The sequence below is a fragment of the Eutrigla gurnardus genome (genome assembly GCF_963514095.1).
Source record: "Eutrigla gurnardus genome assembly, chromosome: 24".
Classification (NCBI taxonomy): Eukaryota; Metazoa; Chordata; class Actinopteri; order Perciformes; family Triglidae; genus Eutrigla; species Eutrigla gurnardus.
In genome coordinates, this window is record NC_139935.1 from 247,917 (window position 1) to 274,760 (window position 26,844).

General features: G+C 45.4%; 1 long non-coding RNA gene across 1 annotated transcript; it reads right to left on the bottom strand.

The window, feature by feature from the left end:
• Positions 1-2,299: 2,299 nt before the first annotated feature.
• LOC311009833 lies at positions 2,300-25,473 on the bottom strand. The gene is made up of 3 exons (XR_014596699.1): positions 25,316-25,473; positions 24,719-24,941; positions 2,300-2,380 (listed from the first exon to the last, which is right to left on the bottom strand). It is a non-coding gene; the product is annotated as an uncharacterized lncRNA (long non-coding RNA).
• Between the last annotated feature and the right edge of the window lie 1,371 nt (positions 25,474-26,844).

The following is a 26,844-nucleotide window of genomic DNA, read 5'->3' on the forward strand; positions in this document are numbered from 1 at the left end:
CACAGCGACAGTCAGCGTTTTGGTAAAAAGAAGAGCGGCATTGCAATCCAGCCATTAACACAATAAATGCATGATTTAATAGAAATATGAGGGCAGCAACCATGACTGTCTGCATGGAGAGAGGATGGACTAACGGACTATTCAGCTTCAGTGCAAATTCTATGAAACATTTAATTGTTTTGTGTGTTTATATTGAACCCTGACCTCCTCACTCAATCAGTTCCATCTTTTAACATTTTAACATGTCTCTTCACCACTGGATGACCTTCCTCATGTGGGGGTGGAGTTAAGCCGAGGCCCCTGAATGAACGGCGCCCCGGGCGGTCGCTGCTGGCTGCAGCGGGCGACAGGTAATAGGGATTGAGAGCTGCACGCATCAAAAGTAATCACCTTAAATAGCCCGAGTCTCAGGTTTATTTTTCCAGTCCACGTCTCTCCAATTTGACAGCTGGCAAAGGTGGCCACGGCGTGGAGGTGCTGCGGGAGACTTTCATCCTGTTAATTAATTGTAGGGGAACTAAAGCGTGAAAGCCACAGACAGGGGAACTTCAGTGGCCGCTCTCTTGGCGGGTCTGGTGTGACAGCCACCGAGGGGGGGGGGGGGCACATTAATAACGCCAGGTGCAAAAAGGAAACTGTATCAAACAGCACTGCATTAGTTTTGGGTGGTTTAACTTAATTTAAGGCTGAGCTGAACATGAAGCTAGGAAGGAATTCCATCAAATATAAAGTGGATAAAATCGACGTGTTTTTAAGTCAGAAAAATGGTTGTTTGAAGGACAGAAAAGGAGAATAAATCACAAAAATATGAAGTTAAAAAAGGGAAGAAGGGGTGCTCAGATGATTTGGAATCAGATAATACAAGCTTGTTAGCATGGCAAGCTTATTTCCATATTAACGACCCCTTCAGAACCTTCAAAGTAATGAATAATTGACAACAAATGAAATGTTTTGATTGTTGTCAGCGCCTGGCGTGTTTAATGTTTCATATGTTGCTTCTGAGCTAATTATGGAGATGGCACATTTGTCAGAAATATGTCCCCCTTACAACTCCTGCGCGACCCTCCCACCGTCCTCCACAGATGCCCGTGTTTCCAGACAGGAGAGGGAGGGGGGAGGCGTGGGAGGAGGCGGGGGCAGACGACTCCGGGCCCTGTTGTAATTACCCCTGCTTGCAGGCATCGTTTGGCCACAGAAACACCAGATATCAGGACCTCGGAGGAGGCAGGTGCAGCACTCAGAATTCAGACTCACATTCAGAGAGATGTGCTAATTAAAACCATAGATCACAGATCACCTGGCGAGGCTGCTGGAGACTCTGATGAGGACTTCCTGGGATCTGTGTTCGGCATGTTGGTCCACGACACAGACTTTCAGAAGCAGTTAGCCGCTGATGAACTTTTGGGCCGACACCTCGTCTCCATGATGCACCTTGACAAGACGGCAGACAAACCGGGGCTGACAGAGGTCATCTGTGTCAGAGCGAGAGACAGCTGGAGCATGTGTGTGTGTGTGTGTGTGTGTGTGCTATATCTGATGTCGTCTGTGTGTACTACAAGTGTTTGTTTGTGTGAGTTGGAGTGTTTATCCACTTTCCTGTGTGTGTGTGTGTGTGTGTGTGGTTGTCATGGTCCAGTCAGGTCGGAGTATCCTGAAGACACTGTCAGGCAGGATTGATTTCCTCTTTCCCGATCCGTGGAAGCGTTCCTGTAACACAGCTGACCCCCCGAGTTGCGTTACCTTGTCATTTTGCGACACGGATCAAAGTGAAGACGAGCTGGAAATAGCCGCACGGCGACCTTGAACTCTGAGAGGAGGAGACAGGAGACATGGGAGCTCTCAAACACACACTGTACAGGTTCATGCATACCAAGAGGTTCAATATAATGTGAAGGTTTATAAACCTAAGAGGGGGGTTTATTTTCAGATTACAAAGGAGACAAGTCGATTCTTACAAGATTAAAACATATTTGCTCTGGATTCCTGAATATTTATATCATTTGTGTCAGCAGGCAGATTAAAGACACACAGGCAAGAATGTTTTACAAATAAATAATCATCCTAATCATCAGGCCTAAACAAGTTGTGAACGTTTTGATGCCATGCAGCTTAAAAATGAACATAATGACTCCAAACGTCCTGTAACTTCCTCTCAGCAGCCACTAGGTGGTGCAACAGCACCAGGAAACACATGAATCCACCTCAACCAGCAGCTGCAGCTTCCTCTCAATCCTGAGTCGCAAACGCTCACAGTGACCTTTAACCCCTAGCCGGGTGGAGTGAACCGGTAAAGTGTGGATAAAAGACTGGGTCATTCACCTGTACAGCTTGGAGATAAGAGGGTCATCGGACAGGAAACCCCGGATCACTGTATCGGTGTCTAGGAGACAAAAATTCAATAATTAATATTATAACAGCATCTCACATCACATCTGACTTCCAGCTGGTTTTAGTTACTAAAAAAAAAAGTTTAATATTTCCCCCAAAAGCTCAATTTTGAAGCACAAAAAGCTAATTTATTCTTCAAAGCAGTGACAGAAGATGTGTTGCTGTGGAGGTCGGTCGCCTCCAAACGTGATGTCCTGATTGGATAAAAGTTATTTTACATGAGGAGAATTTGACTTATTATTCCAGATTAAGGGGAAAATAAATGTTTCTCATCTAAAGGCCTTTAAACAGCGTGGGGCGGGACGAATATCAGAGAATGTCTCTGAACATGATATGTTCAGGGCTTTTATTGTGAAAGGTAAGAACACGTGGAGCAGGAAAATCACTGAATTCATTTTCTTTTTTGTGCAAAAACATCTAAAAAACATCTGCTGCCAACACCTGTATGTGTATCATCAGGCGATCCATTAAAGGAAAGAAAACTCAACGCCATCCGTCACCTTTCGGGATGAACCGGAACCGGTTGCTATGGCAACCTGTCAACACCAGGAAGGAGACGTTCAGCTGACTAAAATCAAAGTCCTGAACTGGCTCCAGATCAGGTGATCGCATCACCCAAAGCATGCTGGGAGTCGCCTGTGTCATCTGGTCCACACACACACACACACACTCACACACACACACACACACAGAGAGAGAGAGAGAGAGAGAGAGAGGCGAGGCCCAGCTGGGCGAGCTATCTGCTCCTCTCTCTCTCTCTGAGCTATTTGGTTGGTTATGGATCCCTGAGGGACGCCGCTGCCTCCTGTGAGTAGAGGATCCATGCCAGGCCCTCCATCGAACCACGTGTGTGTGTGTGTGTGTGTGTGTCACCAAGCAAACACTGTATGAAAAGAGATTTTAAAGGTATTTAAAATGACGTTTTAAAGCCCTGAAGATATTCTGTTTGTGACAGTAACCGTTTCCTGGAGGATCTGAAAACATAATTCATCTCTTTGACAACATCGTTCTTGTTTTGTGAAGCTGTCGTCTGTTCACCGTATCACCTTCATGTTGGTGCTTTCAAGGAGATAATTAACAGCTTCGAAAGCTCAGAAACAATCCTGAAACGGACGATTTCTCGATCGAAAGAAATATCATAAATTATTTTTGAGGTTAAATGAACATTTCGTCAGGATTTAGCAGCTGTTTTAGGGGATTGTTGATATTTAAAGAAATTGCGACGCATGTTGCGATGTTGTGTTGAAATCACAGGAGCAATCAATATTGCAAAAACATACATATTTGTTGTTGCTGTATAATTTATTCAGAATCAAGACAACTTGTTCTGAATTCAGAAATCAGACTATACTACTGCTACTACTACTACTACTACTACTACTGCTACTACTTGACCAAATTGCAAGTAAATACTTTTCAAAGCGACATTTCCATGAAACTTAAAGAGTCAAGTGAGTAGAAGTCACTTTTTAAAGCCTTTAAATTCAATTAGAAAACCAAACTACATGTTTTATTTGTTATCAGACTGTTTGATGGAGCCTGAATCCTATTATTCTATACAATGAATATAAGTTACATTCTACCACTGATGACTGGTGTACATTTACTCACTGTATTTAAGTAGTAGATGCATACCATTATTTTACACTTCTTCCCCAGAGGGAACTATTGTGATTTTAACACTATATTTATTCAATGACAGACGTTTTAATTCATTTTTATCCTAATTACCGTATGCATATCTAATATGACACAACTAGCATTAAGTACAACATGAAATCCTGCGTTCACATTATTTGAAATATATCCACTGATATAGAATATAATAAACAGCAGCACATTTTTACTAATGCTACTTTAAAACAACGTATTTCTAGAATGTGGGATTAATATTTGACTTAAGTAAAGGATGTGATATTTAATAAAACTCCACAGTGCATCTGTCGTCCAATCACAGTTTATTTACATTTCTATGTATCTGTCTTTCATTATTCCATCCTGATTTGGATTTATTGCGTTCACTCGACAGTCTGCTGCCTCAAATACCTCCAGTGGAAGCATGTTTTCTTCTTCTCTGTGTGAACCTTGATGTACTTTTACTTATTACAGCGTGAGGTAAAGCGGTTTGCGTTATTAAAGCTGTTTCATATTTGCAGGACGAGGGTTTCATTCCCGTATATTCTGACCTCCTCCCTCTACATATTCCTCCACTTTCTCACAGAACAAACCTGATGCAAATGCTGTTGTTCATCCCCGTTTTAATTGTGTGTCGATCCCGCAGCTTTGGCGCTTTGCATATGTAATAAAACTACTTTCCCTTTCACCCTCTGAGCTCTTAGTTTCAGTTTCTGCCTCGCCTTTTCTGGCTCCAACAACTTTGTTCCATTTCTCATTCTCTGGCATAATTACGGCTTTATAGCATTCTCCACTGCTCGGGCATGCTGTAGATATTTCTCTCCCCCTTCCTTTTTTTGTCTTTTTTGGTTTGGCTCTCATTAATAATTCACAGAGAGAGAATGGGAAATTTTAGTGCAATTTGCAGCTGCTGAATCCCAGTTATTGTTTTGCAGGGTGTTGCACAGAGAGAGAAACCCTCGGACGGAGGCTTTGTAGTCCTGAATGTAATTTGGCTGCGTCTCTCTGACAGGCCACACATCATTAGGGGGGTGAACTAGATGTTGGGGGGGGGCTCCGTCCAGCCAGTCAAACACACTGTCCTCATCTGTCGCTCCAAAGCCCCGACGCTCTGTGTTTCCTTAATGCTTTTAGATGCTGTTTGTTCATATTTATGCCTCATAACTATCTATGTTTTATTCCGTTTGTTTGCATTCGACCAGGCAGCCGCTGAATTATTCAGAGCGGGCCGAGCAGCTTCGCTAAGATGACAAAGACGACGGGAAACTTTGGGCCGCTTTTCTCTCAGAATGCAAGACCAGGCGTCTTGAAAGAGACGATCGCTGTGATGACCAAGTTTTTTAGGTCGTCCTGTGTGGAACACACACACCAGCCGGGACCTTTGTTCCACCATGCCGCGCTCTCTCAGCCGCCGGCCCCGTCCGCCTCCAACGTGCTAATAGAGGCAGAGATGTCAAAGTTTGAATCCAAACTCATCACGTTACTTCTCAGGCAACCACTGGACATATCAAATTAAAGGGACTTTTTCAGCTGCAGCACAGTTTAAATGCGTAAATACCAACACTTATAATGGGTGTGGCTAGAAACAGCATCTCAACCTGATTTACAGCTTTAAGATCAGCTGTTAAACAGTTTGTATCCCAGCTTTTTAAGAATAGAAGCAGCAGAGAGCGGCATTGATTGGCCGATAATCAATCAGCGTTTTTCAGAGCAAAAGTGCAAAAACATTGTAAAGGCTCCAGGCTCTGAACTTTGACAGTCTGCTGCTTTTCATTGTGTTAAATTCTCAGAGCAGGACTCTCTTTGGACTTTGATGGGCGATCGGAAAACACATTGGATGACCGTGTTATTGTGGGAAACGGCGAGGGGCACTAGTTTCTGGGGTTTTTCCAGACCATAATAAATGGTCAATGTATTCATTTATTAAGTGAGAACATGAATCCATACTGAAAATAATCATTGTTTGCAGCCTTAGAGCAGTAAACCGAAAGAGAAAGCACTACAACCCTATTGAGCTCAAATACGATGGGATTTGGTTTTAAATCATTAGCAACAGCTGCTAATATAAGACACTGCTTCCTTTTCACTTAAATTCAGCGTGAATGTTTTACCAAACATTAAACGTCCTCTTTTCTTTTTCTTCACCTTAACTCAATGTCTTAAAGACAATTAAACTTCTTTTCTTTCGTGGAAACATTTCCTCCATACCTTCTTTTGTCTTTTGCACAAAACTAATTGCACTGATTCCTCCATCTTCCCTCATAAAAATAGTTTATCATGTGTAGTTTGCCAGTAAAACTGATTTGCATGACTGTTCAGCTTGTGTGTGTGTGTGTGTGTGTGTGTGTGTGAAGGCACCAACCACCAACAGAAGAGTCCGGGGGCATCGGGGCTCGGAGGAAAAAGGAAAACAGCGAGAGAGAGAGAGAGAGAGAGAGAGAGAAAAAGATACGAAATGAAAACCTCTCTTTCCTTCTTTCTCTCCTGGCCTATTTAGTATCTCATAACCGGAGAGTTTAGGGCTGTTTAATGCTAGGTGACACAGCAGTGTCCTGCAGTCTTTTCTTTCTTAATCCCTGGCATCTTCGGTAAAAGATCTCTCAGAAGAAACTGCACTCGTTTCTGGCATCCAGCCGCCGGAGGGAAGGGGAGATTGTCAGGGCGCATTTCTTCTCTGCTCGCCAGCCATTCCTCAGGAGGGTTGTGTGTGTGTGTGTGTGTGTGTGTGTGTGTGTGTGTGTGTGTGTGTGTGTGTGTGTGTGTGTGTGTGTGTGTGTGTGGACTAATCTCCCCCCTGTTTTGGGGGAGTTAGGTAAACTTGGGGGGAGAGAGGTGGCAGCTTTCCCCCTTGGAGAAGCATTCCACCTTAAGCTGTTTTTGGAAATCACAGGACGGTTTCTCTTGTGTTGCTCTTGTCACCTTGCCTCCAACATGGCCGCAAACAAGCTAAAGTGAAAGTCACTGATGCGTTGGTGGAGGAAGGAGGAAGGAACGGGAGGAGGATGCCCGGCGGGCTGGTGTTTCATGTCATCCTCTGATAGCGGTTTGGTTTTGGCCGGAGGAGGTTTGTGCGGAGGGATGTTGACCTCGCTGCCCGGCCGGCGAGGAGGGAACACAGTGTGCACTCTCCTCTCTCACCGAGAAGGACTGGAATCCACCATTTACCCTCCAGTCAGTCACACTGCATCTTAAAATACACATTTAATCACCTGCAGGAGCTGGAATAAGCCAATCAGAAGGTGTTTTATCACATTATTATTATGAAGAATAACATATTTCTGCTTTAACACCTTTTTGACTTCAAACAGGAACGGTTGCACATTATTTTAGCTCAATAAAGATTTGAAATACAACGAGGACCAACTACCAGCATCCTGTGTAGGATTGTATGTTCTCCAGCTTTCTGTCATTACACTGTAAAAAGTGAAGAAACAACAAGCATGGTGGTTTGTGCACTTATCGACTCTTCAGAGTGAAAACACACATAAGAGTAAGTGGCTTTCCTGCAGCGGCAGATAAGGAGGAGGTCGACCCCCCAAACGTCCCATCTACAAGGAAGCCGGGCGGCCAGGAAACCCCGGTTTCCCCCAATCAAAAGTTCCATTAACCTGGAGCACCGGGAGCTAATTGAGAGCAGAGCGGGTGAAATATATCACCGTGTCACTTGAGCCGCACGGCTCACCAACGCGGCGGCGTCAGCAGACGTCACACGCCGACACGTCTGACATATTTGTAATTATCTGGGATAATAAGCAGCGAGACGCGGCGGCCAAACAGCCGAGGGAGATAGTTGGGCTGGACGTGGACTCCTCCAGGGAGAGACAATGAGCAGGACCGTTTCTACAACCTTTGATAACCCAGATCACGTTTAAGCATTAGGAGGCGTGGGAGGGGGGATCCACAAATCTGCATTACTGTTTTGAAGATTTATGAATCTCCACTTCACACATGCTCTTTGGTGGTGGAGATCACAAGTTCATTATGTTGCACCGTTTCCTGATGGTTGTGTTTCTCTTATCTCCTCGAGGAGGGTGAGCGATATTCTAATCTGGCACCCCAATAGCCTTAAGCCCTGGTACGGCGATGGGCCAACTTTTGTTCCACATAATCCTCCACCCCAGCGAGGGGAGGTCATGTTTGTCAAAAATGTTCCGTCCTCCTCCTCCTTCTTCTTCCCTGGCTTAATTTGGAATTAAAAATGCATGCGGTTTTGAACTTTAGATCTCCGGAGAGAGCCGTAAACAAGTATGAAATTAAGTGTCTTTTGAAACGCTGCGGCAGGGACGTGAATCGAATGGAGGCGCTCACATTATTCAGCCTTCAGAAGGGTGGCGGCTGACCAGAGTGGCCTCTCGAGTCAAATCACTCAGCCTGGGTCCAGATTGACCAAAACAAAGCTGCAGGAACACCTCTGTGGAAACAGACTGGAGGAAATGAATGTGGTTACATAGAAACTCATCACTTCACCCTCGGAGAGCTATTTAAATGTATAAATGTTCTGCCATGTACAGAAAATTACACATGAAGCTCATTTAAGGGGATGTTCGGGATGTTTTCAGCCACTTCTCACAGTCTTAGTTTCATTTTTTATGCTAAAAGTCAACGAGATGTGACGAGATTTTAGTTTGTATTCATAAGCGAATCAAAGCATTTCCAACCTCCACAAAGGGAAGCTACTCTCTTCTCCTCTTCTGTGATCGTGTCCCAATATTTACACCTTTTTATGAGCTCCGCTGCTCTTTGCTCATTAACAGCAGCAACATTTGTGCCCGTTTAATGGCGGGTCGTGCAGAGGTCACGCAGCACCTTAAGTAAGAGACGACGCGTCGCGTTCTCCCTCAGGCCGCCGACAGCGAGTTGTTAAGCAAATCTGCATCGTAATCGGCGATTAGTATTCATTTCTGTGTCCTACTTCCACACACTGAATCCTTGTGTGCTTCATACTGACTGGGGTTTCTCACAAAAAGCAAAAGGATTGCAGCTTCTTTAATAAAAATAACTCCTTCAGCGAGGATGCGAGGGTTCTGTGCTCACTGACTTCTGCAGGTCCTTGCATCACTTCACTACATTGACACAGCAGCGTACGGCGAGCATGGGCGGCGTCACAATGACCGGTAGGAAGCGTCTCACAGCTCCACTTCCTGCAGGAAACCTCCCACAAACAACTAAACTTGGTCACCTCGGCGACTCGAGCAGCGATCATCTACTGGAGCAGCAGACAGCTTGACCAGGGGAGCGACCCCCGGATGACGGATGGCGGCGGCCGGAAACCAGCGCCTTTATCAGGCGGCATTATCCTCCAGCAGCCCATCCAGACAGGCCAGATTTTTATCAAACTGTATTGGATTTAGTAATTTCCTTTTCCAAGACAAATGGATTGAGATACTGAGGGGGGGGGCTTATTGTCTGCAACCCCGGGGTGATTATTACTTATGATCCATTTAGTATTTAGGGCTTGTCTCCGACGCGTGCTGGTTATTATTTCGCCTCCTCACCTTTTTGTCAAACACTTTGCTGCTGCAGAGTTATTTCTGGCTCATTCTGTGCCGTTTAAACCAAGAAAGTTCAGTAAAAACGAGACGAGTTGTTGGCCTGAAAACTATGCTTCACAAAATGTGGATTTTATTTTGTTGTGGATGTTAAAATGTGAGCCAACATTTCAGTTTGGGGTCAGGACAGCCAAACGTTTAGATAACGATGAAAAAAAAAGCATCCAGCAGCATAAAGACAACCGTCAGGTCACTTTTAGGTTAAAATGTTGTTAACTACAGTTTACTGCTATGGTTGTATTTTTAAACCCAGTTTAAAAAGGAGATGAATCCTGTTGAAGTCACAGCCTCCATCATCATCCTGCAGCGACGCTCACGCTGCAGCCTCGTACAGTAACAGGCCATTAGGATGAAAGCCTTCACCAAGCGGCATATGTTCTGTTCTCTGTGTGAACACGTGTACGAATCCCACGGCGGCGAGCACACACAGACGGGGGGGCGATGAAAGCTGTGTCGGGTAATTTCACACTCTCACACGCGTGCAGGCACATCGGCCTCCCCCGAGCGAACTCATTACCTGTCTCAGCCGCCGAGCTGCACAGGAAGCACCTTCTGGAGACGCTGGCGTTCAACAAGCGGGGCAGGTGGGGGTTGTTACGGGGAGGAGGGGGGGATTTGTCGTACTAAACGTGGCGGTGAAAGGCGACAGTGATGCAGGAACAGAAACGGTTCGACCTGAGGGGTGAGAAACCGTAAGAAAGCCCTGTGACAGACCTGAGTGTCGTCAAACACAGGCTCACCTTGTAGCCACGGCGCCGGCGACAGCGAGGCTGAGGTCGGGGTTCACCTTCTGCAGGCTCAGCGAGAGGAGAAATGAAGGGCCAGGGCCCCGCCAGCTGTCTCCCTCCCTCTGACAAACCCCCCCACAACAACCTCCCTGCTGCGCGGGAGCTGTCAGGGGGGAGGACCGGACCTGCCAGCATGCATCTGGCTGACAGGCGACTGGGAAGGTGCACTGCGAGCGCACGTCACAATCAATAACCCCCGCTGAGAGCGATGGACCGGGGGTGTAGGCGCCCCCGCCACCTCGCTGTGTGCTTTTATTTCTGTGCAGAGGGGGAGGGCGTGGTGGCAGCGGCGGCCACTTGTCACCTAACAACACGCGCTCCGGGTCTTTGGGAGTTAGTTTGGAGAAAATACATATGCGGCGTGTGCAGGCGTGCATGCATGCATGAAGAGCGGGTTGGAGGTGTGTTACGTGATGTGATGAACTGTGAGCCGGCGTTCGGGAGGGGAGGGGGGGATCAGGTTGGATTCAGCAGAGAGGGATTACAGTTAAATAATATCCGGGGCATTATTATACTCCTAAACTCTCGTGCTCTAGACGTTCTCAGGTATAAGAGCTCTGCTGCTCTGCAGGGGGACTGGTCTCTGCATGCTTGCATGCATGTTGCATGACTGTGTGTGGATGGGGAAGGAGGGTGATCAATTGCCTTTGCACTTACAGTCAACAGCCCGAGCCGCAGCTAACACGCTAGAAGATCTGATTCCTTCCCAGAAAGAGAAGAAGAAGAAGAGTGAGCGAGGGGTTCCTGGCACATCCACGCGGCCGTAAACAGATCTAACAAGTTCCCTCCATCGTAAGCTGAGAGAATGTCAATGAGGCCTGACACCGAGACACCCGACCGCCGATCAATCCATAGCTGACATTACACCTCGGCACGTCAAGCCTCTTCAGTTGCAAGTATTAAAGTTTTGCATTACCAATGAGGTCCTGCAGCCGCTGGGTCCCCCCCCCTCCCCTGATAATTCCTGTTTACCAGCGCTGCTTATATTCTGAAGGGTGATTATCCAGTCACATCAAAACCTTAATGAAGCTCATTTCACTAGTAGAATCACAAGGTTTTCTTTTTTTAGCACGAGATGTAATTTTTAAAGATTCCAGAGAAGCTGATTAAAGAGATTCTGCTTTTCTCCAGCGCGGGTTCTCTGAGATGGAGATGGTCGGTCATGGCTTTGGACGTCGTCTTTAAGCCGACAGTGTCCTCCTCCCTAAAGGTTTTCTAAGCGCTGACAGATTTCCTAACTAGGCAAATTAACTGTCTTTGATAGCTCGCTCATCTCCCCTAAAGCCAATCAGGACATGTTTACCATCATGGCCAGAGAAGAAGACGTGGAAGTGTGTGTTTCTGTGTTTTTTAATCCTCTGATGTGACGTGGACCCGTCCGCGGCGAGGCATCCTCCACAAACTCGCCGTTCTTTTAATGAAGCGCCGAGCAATTACCAAAGCCGCCTCCTATTGATCTCTGCTCTCGCGCCCGCCACGTTTTTAAGTGACTTTTTTCTGATCCATTATGGCGTCCCGGCTCCCTGAAAACGCCCTCGTCTGAGCCGGCTTTGCTTTCACCAGATCTCATTCTGTTTGTCATCAAAGGTCGTAATATTCTCACTGAAACAGGAAGGTGAGGGAAGAGGAAATGTTCTCGCTTCTTTCTAGATGTGAGGCTCAGATTTAGGTCAGAGTTCAGATTGATCTTCACCCTGAAATACAACACAGACTGTCCTCTCTGGCAAACACTCCAAACTTTAGCCTTCATTTTGAGCTAAAACAACCACAATGACACACAAATCTACCATAAATAGATACAAAACCACCATAAAGACTAAAAATCACCACAGAGGGACACATCACAATCACAACAGGAAAGAATAACCACAAAAAGTCTCTGTGTCTCCGATGTTGGAGACCTGGTGGGCCTTTAACGGTCTCATAATCCACCATGAAAGACCTGCAGGGTCCGGACCTGGGTGTGTAAAGACTGATCATCTGGTGGTGGAAATTAATCGTTTGTGTGTGTGTGTGTGGGGAAAGTGTAGATGTGTGAATTCAGGGCTCTATAAACGTTGAAATCGGCCGACGTGGAGGAGCAGCGAGACTCTGACGGTGGTGAAACGTGCAGCGGCGTGGCCTCGCTCCGATGCTCCGCCTCCAAACACATCCGTCCGTATTGTTCCAGCGCTCTGTTTACCTTCAGGCCCCGCCGCTCTTCATTTCTGCATGGCCACCTGTCACGAGCTCTCATTTATAACACCGGCGGGTTCCTTGGCCTTCCAAACAATGCCAGAACTGTGAAACTCTCTGTTATATTTATACCAAAAAGAAATATAAATATTTGAAGTAGCGTTTAATGGGGGGTTTGTGCATTCCATCATATCGTACACAAGCTCAATTGTTACCTTGGACGGATGGCGGCTTGTATTTACTCTGGGTCTGCGTGAGTGATCTCTGCATTGATGCTGTTTGCCATATTAGTGAGCTCAGACCTGAGGCGCTCCAGCTGACTACTGCGGCTGTGTACACAGTTTAGATGAAATCCTGTTTAGATTGCAAAAGAGGTGTATTTGGTAAGCCTTTCTCCCCATAGTGCCGCATATTTCATTGTGAAATATTCCCTGCTGCCGGTGTGTCCTGACGGCCTCATACATCCCACAATGCACCTCAGCTGTGGATGCATATGTCAGAACATTTGCTGTTTCACGTGCTGGATAAAGGGTTGATAAGTCACTAATTATGGATTTTTATGGTATTTTTTCCTCATATTAATCAGTGTTTAATGCATTTTAAAGAAAAAAGAACAGCTTTTAACTGATAACCTGAATGATTATTTTCTTTTTATAAGGCAGTCTGCACAAAGAACATTTGATGGCCTATCAGAATATTTACAACGTAGAGTGAAACGTTTCTACATTGATAATAAAATATAAATATCTATCACTAATAAAGGGTTCTTCCGACACTAACATTTACATTCGACGGGGGAAATAAGCCGAAGAAGGAGATCTCTTTTAAATACAATCATCACGGATCTATTAATAACCTTCATTTGAATGTTTAAATCATCGATAAATCAAAAACGTAACAAGTAATAATATAAACTTGGTTTAATCAAGCTCCTACTTTGAGCTGCGTTTGATTCTGATTGGCGGGATAATTGGGAGCGCCTCCATGCAGCAGTGACCACATGACTTTCTACATTAACTTTGAAAAGAGGCAATTTGAGATTATCGTGCTGATCTGCGTGGCTGGGCCGCCGCTGTCAGCTGCGTGGATAGGACCAGGACACACATGCTTTAGGAATGCACAGATGCCTCGCGTCGCCGTTAATCTCCCCGAGTGGCTCGCGTCTCGATGGCATCCATATGCAACTTTAATTTCAGCACTTCACACTGCAGAGGGATAAAGATAGCTTTTGAAGATTGCTTTTCATGTTCGCTACGTTTGTCTAAGTGTAAGCGGAGGAGATCGGGATGCGTTTCTCTTTTGTGCCGGTTTCTTTAACGGAAGAAGAAGAACTCGGCTCTGAGTGACTCGGAGACGACTTGAAGCGTCTGAAAACGCCGGCTTTAGAGGCAATTTCCTGCTATTGTTTCCCTCTAACGAGATAAAGACTGTCTGTCAATCAGAGGTGGTGTCATATTTCAGCATGGTGCAGAATGACATGTGGGAACGGGCGGCGGTTGATGGAAGCAGTGATTTTGTGGACTGACTGCCAGCTGTTTTGGACAGTTTTACATTCATGCCTTTTTCCGGACTCAGTAATAAAGTGTCCAGCTTCTTTCATAACTGCAGCGTTTCCCTTCCACATAAATACGTTTCTAACAAACCATAACATCCATGTTATACGATCCCCATTGTTAACAGTTCTCTTCTAGCTTCCATCCAAATCAAGCGGCGCTGCTCACAGAGGGCCCGTGCTAAAAGGATATGGTGCTTTCAGATGGCACCTAAGTGCTGTATCGCATAACCAGCGTGCCTTTTTATGGATTAACAGTTTATTCCTTTTGCTGGAGCCGCACCAAAGCGTCCCAGTTCTCTGTAAAATATACTGCTTTTGGTGAATTATGAGTGTGGCCCTCGTCCAAGTGCCTGTGGCCTTCCTGTTTATTTGTACGGCGGCGCAGGTCGGCGGCGAGGTGGGGTCCGACGGATCCAGCTGAGCATGTGTAAACACTCATCCGGGGAGCGCGGTGAAAGTGGCTATTTTCCTCCAGCCAGGGGATTTTTTTTACTGCCCATTGTTTTTAACACAGAATCGACCTCTTAAAAACATTGGACGCGCTCTCATGGCTCTCCTGTGGCCCAAAGAGTGCTTTGTATATGCCTATTGACAAAATATTTCTGTGTTATGGCATGTGTATACTGCGACTCGTATAAACTGGAAAAGAAACACAAGTGTGCTGGCGGGAACAACTCGGCCGTTTCATGCAAGTGCTCCCTGGAAATCTCTCCGGATGAAAAACCTTCAGACGTGCAGCCGGAGCTCCGTCTCACCTTGAGTTCCTGCTCTCTGACTCGCCAACACATCACGCTGCAGAGTCTGTCGGGACCGGCAGGTTAGGAAGAATCTAATGCAGCATTTAAGGAAGCAGACGACCAAACAAGCTGTGTTTAACATACGCTTTTTCTTAAAACAAGTCAATGATTTCCACCTTTCCAGCATGTCCATCATCCACCATGACTTTGAGAAATTAGCTTCTGGATCAATTGTTTCACTAAAAAGACTTTAGTAATAGATTATCAATAATACTGAAACAAAAATGTATAATTATTTAATATGTACTCAGAATAACCTGCTCACAAACTGACTTCTCAAAACAAATAAAACTCATTTCTGATCAGTATTATATTAAAATGAAGCCAAACAGCAGCACTTTGACTGAGATGAACTGACTTATCTGAAATATTCCATCTACATAAAACAGCCTTATTTCATTCAAAGAAATTAACTCTCCAATCGACGTCTCCTTGCTCTAAAACTTTTCTAGAAATTAAAGCGGCTGAAAGTGTCTACATCTGTGCACGGCCAAAACTATATGAGAGGTTATTCAATCTGCAGAATTCACTTTGGAACGTCTGACTTGAATAAATTCCCAAACTGGCAGCAGCCTGAAGTGGAGGAGAAAGTTACGGCATAATAAAGAGGCGAGGTGAATGCGAAGCTCCAACTGTATACAGTTGGACACGCGGGGGACAAACACACTCCGTGATCGTCTTCATGTCAGTTCCACCCTTCGGCGTCATCGTGGGACGTTTCCACTTCTGTGTCTCTGAGGATGTTTTCGTCAACACGATACGGGTCGTCCACGGGCAAAGCGTCAACCGGAGGCTTCGCCGGCGCTCTGACTCAACCCGACTCAAAGCGGTTCAGCCTCAACTGGCGGAGAGCCGCCGCTCATCTGCTGCGACACGGCGGAGACGGCGATGGCGGTCGTTACGAGGACGGCGTTCGGGGACAAGCGGCAGCAAAACACATGTGCAGGTTGGAGGGAGGGAAGGGACAGGCGGCGGTTTGAGTGTTGCCACTATGTGAAAGCTTCTCGGGGCTGCCGGTGCACTTTGACACCGCCAGCCGAGTCCTGGAGGCCTCCACCGTCAGGGAGAAGTGAGTGTTTGTTGCTGCTGAAGGGTCTGAGAGCGGGATCCAAGCCAGGGTCAGAGGTTAGCTACATGTCCTAAAAGCAAACTGTAACCTACTTTCACCCACACACACACACACACACACACACACACACACACACACACACACACACACACACACACACACACACACACACACACACACACACACACCACAGCGAGCCAGGCAGACATCCTGCCACGGACTCCACTCTCAACGCTCCGCCTGCGTTGCAATGTCAAAAGGCCACCAGAGAGATGAGAGGTAGTTCACCAAAAACTTTGGGGCATCTAGCGAAGTGCCTCAGAGTTCCCAGAGGGCCGCTGGTTTCAGTGTGGGTGGCTGAAATCCCTCAGCCCTGCAGAGCTCCTGGTGTCTGCAGAACTGCAGCTGAAGTATACATTTTACATACCAAGATGATGAGATGCTGCGGCGCCGCAGACGTGGTACTAAGTTGGAACAAGACGGATTTACATTCGAGTGACTTTTTAAGGGTTACAGCCATTCAGTGTCGCTCTACCACGAAGCAGGTTAAGAGAAGGTCACAGTCAAAGCAGCCATCACCAGGGTCAAGCTCCAAACGCACTGAATCCTACACTTCCCAGAATGCATCTTCCAGACCCGTTCTGCCTGGTAAACGCCATCTTTCAGGTGTTCTGTGTGACATTTAAAATGTCTCCAAGCCCAACATTTCAGAAAACTTATGCAAAACATTTTCTTGGTGATATAGATTTGCTTCCCGAACAGAAAAAGCCCCTAAAAATAATCACTTTACACTTTATGACATGAAATATATACTTTGTATGCTAATAAATACAGTGGAGAGATGTTTATATTGTATCATGAACATCCAAACATCCACCTGACTGCGACGCCAACGTCACGCTTCCTGTCCGGGACAACGTTCTCTTTGCAGCAGTGATGTTTCTTCACATTTGGCAAAGCAAATGAGTGATATGAAAGCCTTTCTGTGGGAGAGCTGTGTCTGCGTGCCGCCGAGCTGCCGCCCTGCAGGCCGCCGACCCTCCCGCTAACCTCAGCCAGCATCCGGGAACACACACAGACACTCGGCTGGCCTGTAGCACCGACAGAAGATCCGCTGCACTCAGGATCATCCGGCCGTCTTCTCTCCGCGACTCGCTGTCAGTTTGAAGTCTGAGGCGCGCTCAGAGATCTTATAGGGTTTGAAGTGGAGAGACGCGGCACCGACAAGTACCCGCTTCTCCTTTCACCTCGGAGCGTTTCTACCCCCGAACAAAGCAACAACATCGTCTTCCAGATCAAGTAAAAGGAAGGGAAAACACAGCGCATCTCCAGGAGGCAGATATGGTTCTTTTTGTGGTTGTGAGGATCTGTGGAGCGGCAGTGATCGCATTAAGGATGATGCTGTTCAAGATCTCCCTCAGACCTGATCATCCTCTTTTTGTTGGGCCTTCAAGCGCTTCTAGACCGGTGAAAACAAGTCACACGCATAAGAAACTTCCTGCTAAAGCTTCCTCTCGTTTCTCTACGTGCATCGCAAACGGGGAAGTGAGGAACATCTTAAATTCATCTTTAATGTTCGCTGGGAAACGCTTTTACTTCACTGGGATTCTTTTGATTAGACTTTTCTAGCACCTCTGTTCGTGGGGTAAAATGTCGATGTGGCGTTTTATAACGGTCCATCTTTATCTCCACTAATTGGTTCCAATTAACACAGTTGTACTCGCTAAATGTATAACTTTAATGCTCATTTCCAAACGGCTGAATTCATATTAATTACACTTCGTCACATTTACCACCCGTGGAAACTTTGTGAACTTCACTACTTTTAAGGGCATCTTCATAACTTCAGAGCTCAGACAGCTGCAGCAAAGATCAACGCAATAAAGGTGAAGAGCAACAGACAACGGAGAACACAGAGCCTCAAACAACAACTAAACCCTCGCCGAGGTGGAAGATTAACGCATTTTAAAGTCATTTAGAGACATTCAACGCTTCCTTCTCAACAAACAAACATGTCATGTGATCAGGTAGAAAGTCCTTGTTGAATATCAGAAAAAAGCTGTGATTTTTCAGCTAAAAGCGGTTCTACTTTAATGGATTTGCATCCAGATTTGTTTTTCTGGATACGTAAAGACACATAGCTTCAAAGCTGGAGTTGTTTTATTCATGCAGCATCACGACGCGTCGTGGAGGCTTTGTGGCGTGGCAGGAAGTGAAGCGAGGAGAGATCAGGCTGCATAGAGCAGCAGGAGCACATCGGAGTCGAACAGGAACCGCGGGACGCACCGCCGGAGACAAACATTTCATCAGGAAAGTTCCCAGATAGAGACGGAGGGAACGCACCCTGCGCTCGCCTCGGCCTCGCCGCGACACCGCGAGCTGGTAAATATGTGTTTTCCTCGGCAGTGATTGGAGATGGGTTTCACCGCCCAGAATAAATCATTGTGGCTTCTCAAAAGCAAATACAGATCTGTTGCACAGCTTATTGACAATGTGGAGAGACTGAAGAATAAATAAAGAGAAAACGGGAGGAAATGAAGGCGGCTGCCCAATCATGACGCCTGCTTAAGACCTCATTGCTTCTGAGTGCTACTTTACTGTTGCCGTATTTTGACTGAAATCTTAATGCAATGAGGATTAAAGGGATTACAACATAATCTTGAATAATCCAAAGTGCCACGGACGGAGGAGCGCTTGTAATAACGGCGTAAAACCCGTCCGGAGGTCTGACAACATTGTCAGTCACGGCAAGGATTAAATATTTGCGGGAAAAACTTTCGACTAATGCCCGCAAACCATGGCGAGGGGCGAAGACGCCCAGGGCCAGAAGGCAATTTAGTAATTTAAGAGACATATAGCACCTCTGTAAGTGGTGGCCAGCCGGCTGCCAGGACAAAGCCCAGGCAGACGAGGGGAGACAGCCTCTTTAAGCAGATTTACTCCTCCAATTTTTGTTTTTGATCAATGCTCAGCAGGTTCATTACACATGTAAAGCACGGCGAGGTTTGAGGAATGAAAACGTTCTCACAACCCAGAATCAATTCTTATTAGGTTTACTGAAATGCCATCAACATGTCCATTAGCTTTTCCATTAATTCACATTCCTCCTCAAGAGCACGGCTTCCTTGTGTATTTTAAGGATTATGTAAAGCATCTTTTGAGCTAAATAACCCATATTCATCGATGTGAACCTGCCTTTAATTACAACCTTTCACTCGATTACAGCAACGCTAACGTCTGTTGGGGAGCCACATTAGTGGGATTTGATGCGGACCTCGACTGATGCTGATTGAAGTCGTATTGACGCTTAACTCCAACAAACCCAACCTTTAAGTGAACTGGATGAATATAAAGTGAGAGCAAGGAAAGGCTTTTAGGAACAGAGTCTCCAAAGAGTGAACAGGAATCGTCTCGACGAAAATAGTGACGAGGAGAACAGACAGCAAGAAGACTGGACATGACCCGTGTAGCATGCATATATATATATATATATATATATATATATATATATATATAAATATATATGATAAATATGGTTTGCATCGAGTATTCCATCACTTTTTTATGTTTTTATGAATTATTCTGTGAAATATCTATATCTATCTATCTATCCATCTATATATATATATATATATATATATATATATATATATATATATATATATATATATATATATATAATCCTGCATACACTAATTGTCTCAGGTGTTCATTTTTTTTATTAATTATTTATTTTAATGTAAGCACTCTGAATGAAAAGTGCACTACAAATAAAATCCATTATTATTATTATTATTATTATTATTATTATTATTATTATTATAATGATTATTATTTTAGCGTCTGGTTCTCTTCATTACTATCGTGAACTGAAACAAGTGAACCTTCTTGTTAAATAAAGTTTGTGAATATTAATAATATATTTTTAACATAAAGGTCACAGTGAAGGTCAACAAAGGTGACCTTTTGAAAGTTGAAACACTCTAAATACTTTAAAATGCCGTCTGGCATCAGCCGTCTGGCCTCGCTGCGGTTACATTCCCTCCTCCGTGTCAATGAGGACCGACTCTCTGACTCAACCTTCTGCTACCCAGCTGCCCTTGGGCAAGGCACTTGACCCCCGGCTGCTGAGTGTCCAGCAGCAGAGGACTGGCCGGCGTCCAGTTTGAATAAAGAGATGAAAACACTGATGTGCTTTCTCGACCCTCAGATGATTTAATGAGTTGAAGAAGTTTGGTTTAAACTTGGTTTAATGTCGTTTCTCACCGACTTCAAAGGAAACACACAAAAAAAATGATATCTTCAAAATTATATCTTAGAAATAAAGAGACAAAGTGTGGCCTTTTAACCTGATGCGTGACGTATTTTTGAAGTATGACAGTTTTGTAGTAAATTAAAGTGTAAAAGATCCACTCCACCTTCAGAAAACATCCACTACTTTAAAGTGTATAATGTGAGTTATCCATTACTAGTGTGTCTGAATGCTTAACAGGGAGATCTCCCTTTAAAAGCTGCCTTCCAGGCTGGCTGTGTCAGCTCACCCACAGTGCTGCCACCCAGTGCAGACTGCCGTCAACAGCAGCCGTCTCCAGCAGCCAGCAGTCCCTTCCTGTCACGGAAACAGATAACACCCTGGACATGTGTTTCAGTTCGCAACAACAAGACTGTTTTATAAGCAGGCCCTTTACACCAACTCCTCATTTCTCGGAGAAAAGGAGGAAAAAGCTGCCAGGCGGTACAGACAGTTTATTTTTTCTGCCTATAAGCCATAATGAGGTTGTGCCCTGGGGAATCAGTCGAGCGGAATGTTATTAATGCCTCAAAAAAAGGAGGAAAAAATCCTCGGCACCTTCTGCGGCCGTGGCATAAAGGCAGGAAAAGACTGTCAAACAATTAAAGTGAAGTGAATTCCCTGAGATGGAGGGGGAAGAGAGAGAGAGGGGGGGGGAAGAGAGAAACAAGTGGACAAGCCTGGAAACTAGTGTGAGGAGAGAAAACGATGAGCTCAGCTTTAGTTTAATCAGCGGTGCCAACGCCATCTAAAGACCTGGCGTTTTCCCACTGAGGGTGATGAGAGGTCATTACATTTACCTCTCAGAAACAGACGCAGTTCCACTGGGAGGAGGTTTGTGTCCGTCGGTAAACCAACACAAGGCTTTTATCCAGAGTTGTATGGAAGCGTAGCTGCAGGTGGACACAGGCTCCAGTTTTACGGTTGTATAAGTTCTATTTGTGCAGCTTGTTAATCTTCCTGTTAGAAACATTCGATCATGCAAACAGTTGGACTTTTAGAGTAAGTAGTGAAGTCAGAGTCCTGCTCTGTCGGAGATGGATCCAATACATCTTCTTGCACTTTTATCCTCGTTAACTGGCACCACTTCAAAGATTACATCTAAAAATGCAGAATTTCACGGCACCATGTTGCCTGGAAATGCTGTTTAGAGCTCGTTTAACTCCACATCGTCACCAAAGAGCTGAAGCTCAAGGGCACGTCGGCAGGGATGGACACAAAGGCCACGTTTTAAAAATCCAATCTCGTCTCTTTGCGTCCCTGCAGGCCGCGTTAACGCCGCAGAGGTGTGGACACATTCTCATCTTCATTCAAAGAAAGCAGATGATTTAATCTGCTGACTTCCATCCTCCCGGCCTCCATTGTTCCTCCCGACGTGTCAGGGCCACATCCTCGGCGGAAGACGCTGTCACCGTCAAAGCTTAGCGGCCCCCGGCGGGTCGAGACCCCGCGAGCGCCGCACCTCATTGTCTGTCCTCACCTCGGTGTCTTTGTGTCTTTATGTCACATCGGCAGGTTGTTCAGACGTGACCGCTGCTCCCACAGGAAGTCAGGGGGGGGGGGGGCGTATCAGACAAGCAGAGGTGAGCTTCCAGCAGCCCGACTGAACTGCAGCTGGTGGGTTTGAAAAAAGTCCCAGCTGACATCGGGCGAAGGCTGTTCAACCGGCAACAATAGAAACGCGTCCGCTAATTGGGCCACAGATGACAAAGAAGATTCATCGCAGGTAGAAAAGGAACACTTGAGTTTGTAAAGCTGTCATGTCCTTTAATAATCCAAAAGCACAGTCATACGGCAGGTTTCTGTCTCCTGTAGATCTGCTTACAGCTTCTATTGGGATTATTTCTACGTCTGATGGATGCTTCTTTTCCCTAATTAATATTAACACTCAAAGCAGTACATTAGCAGCATTTTGATCAAATATACTAGTTTATTATTTATTTATTTATTATGGTGGGAAAGTGGGAAAAGTGAGAACTGGAGTTTCCTAAAGTAGGCCAAAGACAACAGTCCCTCAGCCTCTAACTGGATTTTGTCCTGTTTTCAGGATCCGTACTGGGGGCTCGCTCGTCACACCCATCAGCTCTGATATGCTGACAATCCCCTCATTAATTTGAACAGTGCAGCCGGCTTTGAAACACGAGAACCCTTCAGCCATTTCCCTAATGGTGTGCGAGCCGGCCGACCCCGGCGCAGCCGAGCGCTCGCCTCCGTGGCGGAGCCGGGCCGGTGTGAGGTCCTTTCACTGCGAGCTGAGCAGCCATGATGGCTAACCACCACACCAGAGGCCCTTTGTTTCCTTTTTCTCCCTCCAACACGCTGCAAACAGCTCAGCCTGTCACAGTCCGACATCAAGGTTCAGTGGTCTGTCAACATTTACCAGCAGATAAAGACAGAGAGGGGAGAATCCTCCGCCCTGGAGAGCACATTGCAGCGTCCGCCGAGTGTGTTTCAGAGAGAAAGTGTGTGTGAAAAGATTCAGGGCGAGTACTTATGTGTCTTTTCTCAGTGACAGCAGCCAAACAGAACACACTGATGCGGGGAGGCGAGTACAGAGGAGGCGATGAAAAGTGGCGATGTAAAGCTCTGACAAACAGGCCCGGAGCCCACCTCCCCTCGGACCGAGCTGCGTCTCCGGCCCGCCTTCCCGAGGAGGAGAGGCCATCACAGGCTGGAGGATTACGTGTTTGAGACAGAAGCCGGGCCGGAGATTTGAGATCAGGTTCTGCGGCCCATCGAGTTGGCCCGCCTAATAAACGACGAGGGGATTCGACAGAACCAAACAGGCTCTTTGAAGCAGTCGGGGTGGAAGACGCTGCATTGAGGGGGTTCTCTCCTTCATTTCAACTAATGATCCACCTACAACATATATATATATATATCCTCCACTGTTTGCTGGGAAATTTGTTTGCTAATTGGTCCACAGATGACAAAGAGCTCTATGAAGTTTCTCTGAAGTTTGTCAAGCAAAATGCAAAGTATGTGCTTCAAACAGCACCCTGTTGTCAAGGTTTAACGATGATTCAAGGGGAAGAGCTCGTAATAGCAAAACCCCAATGATTGTACAGCCTTAGATTAATGCACGGTCAGAAGGAAGCCCACGCCCCCGTTTGGCTTTTATCAAATCAAATCATTATTCACGGAACGGTTACTTTATTCCTGGGTTTATACCCGTAGTACTAATGATGACATTCAACGTCCATGTCCAAACAAAGTAGTACATCAGTTACTTTATTCCTGGGTTTATACCCGTAGTACTAATGATGACATTCAACGTCCATGTCCAAACAAAGTAGTACATCAGTTACTTTATTCCTGGGTTTATACCCGTAGTACTGCAGTTTAGTTGGGTTCATTGGCTCTTTAATGACTCTTTTATCAAAGCTTACACTGTATTACTGTACTGATGACATTCAACGTCCATGTCTAAACAAAGTACTCCAACAGTCCAAAGAAAGTACTCCAACAGTCAAACACAAAGTACTACATCAGTCCAAGACAAAGTAATCCAACAGCCAAATATAAAGTACTACATGAGTCAAGAGAAAGTACTCCATCAGTCAAATATAAAGTACTACATCAGTCAAAGACAAAGTACTACATCAGTCAAACACAAAGTACTACATCAGTCAAAGACAAAGTAATCCAACAGTCAAATATAAAGTACTACATCAGTCCAAGACAAAGTACTACATCAGTCCAAGACAAAGTAATCCAACAGTCAAATATAAAGTACTACATCAGTCCAAGACAAAGTAATCCAACAGTCAAATATAAAGTACTACATCAGTCAAAGACAAAGTACTACATCAGTCCAAGACAAAATACTCCAAGCCAAATATAAAGTACTACATGAGTCAAGACAAAGTACTACATCAGTCCAAGACAAAGTAATCCAACAGTCAAATATAAAGTACTACATCAGTCCAAGACAAAGTACTACATCAGTCAAAGGCAAAGTACTACATCAGTCCAAGACAAAGTACTCCATCAGTCAAATATAAAGTACTACATGAGTCAAGACAAAGTACTACATCAGTCAAACACAAAGTACTACATCAGTCCAAGACAAAGTACTCCATGAGTCAAATATAAAGTACTCCATGAGTCCAAGACAAAGTACTACAAAACTACCTTTTTAAACAAACGTTAACAATTTTTTTAAGAGAAATTAAAAGTTGACCATTTAGTTTAAAAAAACATTGTGCTGCAACTATTTGTATTCGTTTGTTAAGAAAAAAACCTGACAGAGGAATAATAATTATTATTATATAATAATAATTATTAGAGCAAACGAGAAATGATGACTTGATATTGATGATTGGACTTTAAACTATTTTAATAACTCTTAATATTTACCAACGTGTCTTCAGAAAGCAGCATTCTAGTGTAAATGAGGTTGCTCATCAATGTAAGGACGCCATGTTGTTTCCTAAATGTCACCTAGTGTCACAGCTCTTCAGACACTTACTGTACTGGGAGGCGGCGTGTGAGGCGCAGGTCACATGATCTGAGGAGTCTCCCCATCATCTCCTGGTTTCCACATATGTGTCACCTGTCGGAGCGATTACAGTCGTCCGCCGGCCGCGCGGCGCGGCCTGACTGCAGAAGACAAAAAGGCGTCCGTCATCGGCGGTCTGCCGCGGCGTGGCGGTCGCTGCGATGTCACGGAGCTGACGTGACGGAGGTTCGGCCTGCAGCGAGAAGACGACAAGAAGATCAGGGCGGCCTCATTATTTACTCAGATATCCAGTTTGATGCCTCCCACAACAAACTACGGGCAGATATCTGGGAAACATCCAACGTTTGTGGATATATAGATATATAGATGATGAATTAGGACAGAAAAACACCATAAACACTCTACAGGATAAACAATGACGTAATAAATAAACAGTGAAACAGTAGCGTAGAGATAAATACATTTACTAAAATAAAGTTATATTGCACATGATAAAACCACACGCCAACTAACTGCTTAGCAAGCAACAGCTAGCAAAAGCTAGCGTTAGCATCAACTTGTTCATGGTGTAGTTTTAGAGATAAAAAAAGAGAATGTTTGACACACGTGCTTTTAGTTTGAAGGCGACATGTGGAGAGAGTCTGTGGTTTGACTGATTTCCAGGTCTAGTCCGTATTAAAGGAGAGGCTGTGTCCTCGTGATACGCCCTCGGTCACACGGTCAGCGGGTGATTTAGGATCCAGTGGATCCTCTGAGCAGCTCTGCTGGAATGTGATGGAGGAACCAGGTTGGGTTTCACCAGCAGGTGTCTGTTGTTTTTCTCCCTCGTGTTTCTCACACTGTTCCACCACCTGTTCTCATCTCCAACCCTTCCCAGGTTTTTTTTAATGCATTTCTCTGTGTGCACATACATTTAGCATGCTGTATGAACATATCAGGTGGAAACAACAGGATCTTTTACACTAAAATGTTTGCATTAGCAAATCTAGCAAAGGATGGGAAAAGGCTTTGGAAATGAAGTTAATGAGAGCCTGATTTCATCCGGAAGCTGCTCTAGTTTCATTTTTTTGAGCATTTGCCCAAAAGCAACCTTTTAGACGGGATGCTGTGATGCATTCAATGACCTGTTTGCTCCCATCTGCCCATAAAAACGGTGAGAAATGTTCATGAAAAGCTGATCTTCTGCTCTATCCCTGATTAACCTGCTAGCCGCGGTTAGAAAATCACACGGCGTTTCCCAAACTTACATCATAATATCCTAATCTTCCATAAAGCCCAACCATATTTTGCTAAACATGCTATTAATGTGGTGCTATATTCCGCCCCGGCTGCAGACGGGGAGACATTTCTTGTGTTTCAGGTTACGCCGGGAGTCGGAGAGAAAGAAATGTGCTCGCCGGCGTGTCCGCCAGTGTTCCCCCTCTTTGCTCCGACACACTTTTCCATGTTGCGTCCGCGGCGTTACACTTGTCAATGTATTTGTTGAAGCAACGCGGCCGCGGGTCCCTGCGAGGGCCGTGCACCGCTGCCTCCTCTCCCCACGTCTCTTCTTTAAAAAGCTGAGGCTCCTGCTTGAATGCTCTCTGTGTCCATGCCCAGTGCCCTAATCCAGGGCCTGCTCTTCCTCTAAGCAGGGAGTTAACTTAATCCCTCTCATTTAGGCAGCTGCACTGCCGGGGAACTATGGGAAAAAAAAAGAAGAAGTTAGAACTCTGTGACAGACACTTTCAGCTGTTGTGACGGCACCTCCCCGATTCAGCTGCCTTAACATGCAACTCTCACTCTCGGCCCGGTATTTTAATTTGGCTGTGAATAATGCATGCAGGGCGCTGAGCAGAAAGCATGGAGGGAGGTTTGCATGGCTGCCGTGATAGCTGTGTGACTGAAGGCACAGGCAGGGGAAGCAAACTGGCATCTGTGTGCACAATCAGCCCACTGCCAGCAGGAAATATGCTGGGAATGCAAATGGTCATTGAACTCCACGTGATTGATCGCGGAAATAAAAAGGAAGCCACTGTTTTTAATGCAGAGCATCAAAGACAAACACAGAAGAGACGGAAAAGTCTTCTTATTCTACTGAATGATCGTTAAAAGTGAACAAAATACTACTAATTAGGAATCATTTTTATAAAGTT